Below are 7,858 nucleotides of genomic sequence, written 5' to 3'. Positions count from 1 at the left end.
GTGCATCAAATGAGCTCTTAGAGTGATCTACAGACAGAATTTTTAATATTAGCTCTTGGTCAATTTCCCAGTGATGTACTTCATATTTGCTTATAGGGATTTTCCTGTCATGTTGCATCTTCCAGAGCTAACTTGCTGCACACATTAACAGCACTCTAGTGGTTTATCTTCTATTAACAGATTGAACAAGACTTCTGTCTCCTTCAGGCAAGCATTCTCCTCACTAGAGTCATTTGTCTCTAGTCACAGAGGAAATACATCTCTGCCTGGTCTCTCCCACTCTCTGTTTCTCTCTTTCTCTGTTCTCTTACTAAATAAAATGTAAACGTTGAGGAACTTTCTGTGATATCATCATGGTAGCAGTGGTTTAAAAAGTCTCCCTGAAACTCACCTTAAAACCAAACTGATTAATTATAAAAGAAAAAAGAACCCAGATGACATTTTTTATTGATTTGTTTTAACTATCAGATGATACTTAATACCACCAGAAGTGGTTTTTTTTTTTAATATGAAATTTATTGTCAAATTGGTTTCCATATAACACCCAGTGCTCATCCCAACAGGTGCTCTCCTCAGTACCCAACACCCACCCTTCCCCTCCTTCCCACACCCCAACAACCCTCAGTTTGTTCTCAGTTTTTAAGAGTCTCTTATGTTTTGGCTCCCTCCCTCTCTAACCTCTTTTTTTTTTTTTTTTTTTTCCCCTCCCCCACGGACTTCTGTTAAGTGTCTCAGGATCCACATAAGAGTAACCACATATGATATCTGTCTTTCTCTGTATGACTTATTTCACTTAGCATAACACTCTCCAGTTCCATCCACGTTGCTACAAAAGGCCATATTTCATTCTTTCTCATTGCCAAGTAGTATTCCATTGTGTATATAAACCACAATTATCCATTCATCAGTTGATGGACATTTGGGCTCTTTCCATAATTTGGCTATTGTTGAGAGTGCTGCTATATATATGCTCTGGTTTCTTTTCAAATCGCATAAATCTTTCGCCTTTTACTAAAGATTTCCGTGGAGAGAGTGCTGCTATAAACATTGGGGTACAAGTGCCCCTATGCATCAGCACTCCTGTATCCCTTGGGTAAATTCCTAGCAGTGCTATTGCTGGGTCATAGGGTAGATCTAGTTTTAATTTTTTGAGGAACCTCCACACTGTTTTCGAGAGCAGCTGCATCAGATGACATTTTCAACAAATTTTATATCACAATCCAAAATCCAGCATTTTACTTTATGGGGAGACACTAGAGACCTCCCAACAAAATTAAAGAATAATACAAGGACATCTACTATCAGCACCACTAGTAGACACCATATTGAAAATATTAGCTAATGCAGTTAGGGGGAAAAAAAAAGAAAAGAAAAAAACAATTACAGGGCAAAAAGCAGAAAGCAAAAGGTAAAACTAGTATTATTAGTAGGTAATAAGATAGGATTGGATTTTTGGAAAATCCAGAAGAGTCTATGAGAAAAAAAGTGTTAAAATGTACAAGAATTTAGCAAAGTAGAAGAGTTTAAAATTAATAGGAAATTAATAGGGTCTCCATGTATATAAACAATAATCTGTTAGAAATATAAGAAAGGCCCCATTCAGAATAGGAAGAAAAATAGTTAAAATATCTAGGCAAAGCCACAATATAAAAATACCTTAACAGAACTTTTAAAACATTACTAAAATTACAAACTTTACTTGAATAAAGACTGAATCATTAAGTTTTTGAACAGAAAGACTTAACATCATAAAAGTATCAGTTCTCAGTTAATTTATAAAGTAACACAATTATAATAAAATTCAAAAAATGTTTTGAACTAGATTATTTAATTGATATGGAAAAAAAACCCAGCAAGAATAGTCAAGAAAATAGAAATTCATAATACAAATTCTCAGCAACCTCAGTAAAGATGGAAACTTCCTTAATCTGATAAAGAGCATGTATGAAGGGTGGAGGGGATCCCTACAGCTAACATCATACTTAACATTCAAATACTGAATTTCTTCTCTCTAATATTGAACAAGGCAATAATGCTTACTCTCATCAATTTGATGATGAAAAATTGTACTGAAAGTCCTAGCCATTATAATAAGGCAAGGAGAGGAATTAAAAGACATGTGGACTGAAAGGAAGAAGTAAAAATGTTTCTGTATTCTAAAGCAGGATTGCTTATAAAAGCCAGAAAACCTTGGGAAAGAAGTTAACAACACCAATGAGCTTGCCTCTATAATTTAAAATGTGTGTTGATGCATGAAGGGACAGATCAAATGGAATAGAATAGGAATTCCAATAATAGACCCAAGTACATGCAGAAATGTAGTGTATGATATAAGGGGGCTTCTCAAATCCCTGGGGAAAATACAGGGAAATTACAGGTGGATCTAACACTGCATGATGGTATAAGAACATAGAAAATGACTATGCAAGCTGACATCATGTAAAACAATCTTAATAGTTAATGAGAAAATTATAATTGTTCTATGGTCTTTCAACATTCTTGTTAAAGCACCATAACTTCCTTCCATGTAGATCATAAATGTATAGGAAAATTTAGAAATGGTAAGACTAATGTTTATTACACTCTAATTTAGTGTACACTCTAATTAGTACACTCTAATTTAAAACATTAGAGGGGTGTTTGGGTGGCTCAGTCCATAAAGCATCCAACTTCGGCTCTGGTCATGATCTCGCAGTTTGTGATTTCAAGCTCCGCGTCAAGCTCTGTGCTGACAGCTCGGAGCCTGGAACCTGCTTCAGATTCTGTATCTCCCCCTCTCTCTGCCCCTCCCATGCTCATGCTCTGTCTGTCTCTCTCTCAATAATAAATAAACATTTAAAAAAACATTAGAGACATTTAGGGGCGCGCCTGGGTAGCTCGGTCAGTTAAGCGATCTACTTCTGCTCATGTCATGATTTCACAGGTCCTGAGTTTGAGGCCCAGATCAGGCTTTCTGCTGACTGCACACAGCCCACTTCAGATCCTCTGTCCCCCTATCTCTCTGCCCCTTCCCTTCTCTCTCTCTCTCTCTCTCTCTCTCTCTCTCTCAAAATAAATAAATAAAATTAAAAATACATTAGAGACATTGAGAATGAAAGTATTCTAGGGCACCTGGGTGGCTCAGTCAGTTAAGTGCCTGACTCCTGATTTCAGCTCAGGTTATGACCTCAGTGTCATGAGACTGAGCCCCCACTGGGCTCCACACTGACAGCCCGAAGCTCATTTGGGATTCTCTCTCTCCCTTTCTCTGCCCTCTCCCTCTCACCCCAAATAAATAAATATTTCTTTAAAAAAGAATGAAAATTTTTTATTTCTTTATAAAAATTTATCAAGAACTTTTTAAAAAATGTTTATTTGTTTATTTTTGAGAGACAGCACAAGCAGGAGAATGGCAGAGGGGGGTTGGGGGAGACACAGAATCTGAAACAGGCTCCAGGCTCTGAGCTGTCAGAACAGACCCCGACGTGGGGCTTGAACCCACAAACTGTGACCTGAGTCAAAGCCGGACACTTAACCAACTGAGCCACCCAGGCTCCCCAAGAGTAGTTTTAACAGTGTTTGTCTTCTTCTTGTTGTCATATGATTTATGAAACAGAGATTGTGCCTTTTTTAGGTCTTGGAAACTTGAGCTACTCCTTTCTAAGCTTGGATCAGCTTCCACAATTTTATCCTTTGCACTTTCTATGTTATGAGAAATCCTTGAGAGTTCTAGTATGATTTTTTGTCTTCTTTTGCTAGCATGACTTCCTCAGAGACATCTTCATGTTTTCATCAGAACTCCGTTCCTCATGTCCATCACCAGGAACATGTGGCTGCATATACAGTCTCTCAGAGAGCAGAAGTGTTACCATTCCCAGTCAACTGTTTCTTCTATAAATGCATTTATGTTTGATTCAAATTTACTTGTAGTGTTATCATTTTTATTTCTTTAGCATACTTTTATCCTTGTTGAGCAACTCTCTCTTGATTGTCTATTTTTGTAAAGTGCCACATGAATTTATCACTGGGAGATAAGAAGGCAACACAACTACATGCTTTACTGTCTGTCCATAAGCAGAATAATAGATACACAGTGACCTTATTACCAATAGCCTCTGAAAGAAGGAGCGTGATTTGTCACTAATCACGATGTGCATCTGTTATTTACATAGTCATTTACAAAATGAAGAGTTTGCAGCAAAGTTTGTACTGTATATAATCATCCACCGCTAATATAATGTGATAAATGAAATTTGAACTATGTTATTGAGGAAAAGTGTTATTTAACTGAACTGTGGTGAAATCCATACATATTTGAACCATGAATAATGAGACTGCCTGCAATTGTTGTTGGTATAACTGGTTGGCCATTTAAGAAAAGATAAAATCATATTGGTACCTCACTTTCACACTACAATAAATTCCACAATAGATCAGTTCTAACTATAATAAAATGAAGACCACACATAAACTAGAAGAAAGCGTAGATTAATTCTTTTGTAACGAGTATAGAAGATATTTTCTAATAATTACTCAATATATAGAACAAGAAATGATTAATAAATTTGACTACACTCAAAATTTTTCTCATTGTAAACAACAAAAAAAGAAAGAAAAATCGAAGGACACAAAAATTTTTTTAAAAGATGTTTCCATTTATATCATATACCATGAAATCCACAAATCAAAGGGGAAAAAGACCAGAACCTGTCTAAGAAAATGCGCAAGGAATATGAGTAGAGCATACAAGAAAAAAATATTTTTTAATTCTCAGGCATATGATAAACTTGCCAGCTCTATATATAATAAAAGAAATAAGAATTTAAATTGTTCTGAGATACCCACTTCTCATCTATCAGATTTGAAAAATCCAAAAGTGGTAATATTTTGTAAAACTATAGTACTATATTACAACCAGGGTACCACTTACATGTTGTCTTGTTAAAGCTCCACCCCTACTCCTTCAACCATTGGCAACCTCTAATATTCTCTATCTTCCTCATTTTAAGAATGCTATACATATATGAAATCATGTCGTATGTACCTTTTGGAACTGGATTTTTTAATCTCAGCATATTTTTTCTGAGGATTCATTCAGGGTTTTGAATGTATCAACAGCTTTCTCCCTTTTTTATTGTGTGTAGTATTCCATGTTATTGATGTACCACTGTTTAACCATTCACCCGTTCAAGGACATCTTGATGGTTTCTAGAAAGTCACCAATTTTGGGCTGTTCTAAATAAAACTACTACAAGCATTCATAGCCCAGGAGTGAATATTCTTGGTCTTTTGAAAACTACATACTTAGTTTGTAAAGGAATTCTCAAACTATTTTGGCAGAGTGACCATTTTACATTCCAACTAGCAATGTGTATAATCCACTCTGACAATCTGTCTTTTAACTGGTGTATTTCAACTTTTAAAATGTCATGTATTTATATATTAGGGCTTCAGTCTGCCATTTAAATTTTTGTTTTGTTTGTTCTATTTTTTGTTTTTTTAATGCTTCTTTAAGAGTTACTTTAACATTTTTTAGAATCTCCTTTGAAGAGAGTATTTTTGAAATTCTCTCTTTGTATGGTGTTGAGTGGTTGCTCTGGATATTACATTATGTATATATCATTTATCCCAGTATAATGGTGTCATCATTTTACCAGTTTGATTGAAGTACAAAAAACCTTTTTATACCTTGACCTTCACTCATTTATAATATAACGATCTTAAAAATTCAGGGGCGCCTGGGTGGCTCAGTCAGTTAAGCGTCCGACTTCGGTTCAGGTCACGATCTCGCGGTCCGTGAGTTTGAGCCCCGCGTCGGGCTCTGTGCTGACTCCTCAGAGCCTGGAGCCTGCTTCGGATTCTGTGTCTCCCTCTCTCTCTGACCCTCCCCCGTTCATGCTCTCTCTCTGTCTCAAAAATAAATAAACGTTAAAAAAATGTATTTTACATACATTTAGAACCACATCATGCAGTGTTATAACTTTGGTTCATATCAAACATACTTTAAGAAATTCAAGAGGAGAGGAAAAGCCTATTGCATTTATTCATATTGCTTATCATTTGTTTCTTCCTTTCTGATTTTATAAGGTTCCCTCATTTATTATTCTATTTCTGTATAGATCACTTCCTTTAGCCATTAATTTAGGGTAGATTTACTTGTAACAAATTTTTGTACTTTAACCTCATCTAAAGATGTACTGGGGGTGCCAGGGTGGCTCAGTCAATAAAGCGCCCTTCTTCAGCTCAGGTCATGACCTCATGGTCAGTGAATTTGAGCCCTGTATCAGGCTCTATGCTGACAGCTCAGAGCCTGGAGCTGCTTCGGATTCTGTGTCTCCCCCTCTCTGTGCTCCTCCCCTGCTTGCGCTCTCTCTCTCTCTCTCTCTCTCTCTCTCTCAAAAATAAATAAACATTAAAAAAAATTAGGGGCACTTGGGTGGCTCAGTTGGTTAAGCATCCAACTTTGGCACAGGTCATGATCTCAGGGTTGGTGAATTCGAGCCCCGAGTAGGGCTTTGTGCTGGCAGCTCAGAGCCTGGAGCCTGCTTCACATTCTGTGTCTCCCTCTCTCTCTGTCCCTCCCCTGCACACCCTCTGTCTCTCAAAAATGAACAAACGTTAAACAATTAAAAAAAAAATTAAACATGTCCTGATTTCCCTTCCACTATTGAAGGATATTTTCACTAGGTATAGGATTATAAATTTATTGTCTTTTCCTTTTAGCACTTGAAAAATACTGTGCCACTTTTTTCTGGCTTCCATTTGCTGGTGAGAAATTTGCTGCTATTCCAATTGTCTTTCCCCTGTGGGAAATGTTTTTCTTGCTGCTTTCAACATTTTTTCTTTGTCTTTAGTTTTCAGATGTATAATTGTAATGTATCTTGGCATGGAATTCCTTGAATTTATCCTGTTGGTAATATTCTCAGATTCTTAATTCTGTAGAGTTATTTCTCTTGCTGAATTTGGGAAGTTTTCAGCCATTATCTCTCCTGTACTTTTTAAATCTTGACCTCTCTCTTCTCTCCTTCCTACACTCTGAGGACATGTTACAGTTTTTCTTATAATCCCACAGGCCTGAGGCTCTGTTCACTTTTATTTTTCAATTTATTGTCTCTCTGTTATTAACATTGATTGATTGGTATTCTTTCGTCTTCCAGTTAACTGATTCTTTCCTTTTTTTCTACCAATTCTGCTGTTAAATACATCCATTAAATTTTTTACTTCAGCTTTTGTATTTTTATTTTAGTTCTAAAATATTTATTTGGGTCTTTTTTATATCTTAGGCTTTTTTGCTGAAAGTTTCTAATTCTTTCATTTGTTTCAAGTGTGTTTGTAATTGCTTGTTGAAGCATCTTTGTCAAGGCTACTTGAAAATCTTTGTTAGGTAAGTCAGACAAGCCTAACATTTCTGCCATGTTTGTGGATGAATAATCATGTTTAAAAAGATATTGGTAGCTGGGGCACCTGGGTGGCTCAGTCGGTTGAGCTTCTGACTTCGGCTCAGGTCATGATCTTGCAGTTCGTGAGTACAAGTCCGGCATCGCGATCTGTGCTGACAGCTCAGAGCCTGGAGCCTGCTTTGGATTCTGTGTCTCCCTCTCTCTCTTCCCCTAACCCACTTGCATTCTGTCTCTGTCTCTCTCAAAAATAAACATTAAAAAAATAAATAAATAAAAATAAAAAGATATTGGTAGCTATTTTTCAGTAGTTGTAATATACTAGAAACTAGTCTAACATTTTATATGTATTGGTTTATTCCTAGAGCAGATCTGTGAGGTAGGTATTATTACCATTATTATAGTCCAGGTGAGAAAACTCTCTTCCCTCTAACTCTCAGGCTTTGACTTGGTGTTCTGCCCTAGGTTGGAAAGAAAGAAGG

The 7,858-nt window shown here is 36.4% G+C and overlaps 1 pseudogene; it reads left to right on the top strand.

The window, feature by feature from the left end:
- Positions 1 to 978: 978 nt before the first annotated feature.
- Positions 979 to 1,032, top strand: LOC132674658 (U5 spliceosomal RNA; annotated as a pseudogene).
- Positions 1,033 to 7,858: the final 6,826 nt, after the last annotated feature.

The sequence above is a fragment of the Panthera onca genome, chromosome A2, assembly GCF_046562875.1.
Source record: "Panthera onca isolate mPanOnc1 chromosome A2, mPanOnc1 haplotype 2, whole genome shotgun sequence".
In the NCBI taxonomy this organism is placed as follows: Eukaryota; Metazoa; Chordata; class Mammalia; order Carnivora; family Felidae; genus Panthera; species Panthera onca.
This window is presented reverse-complemented; position numbering and strand designations above follow the sequence as displayed.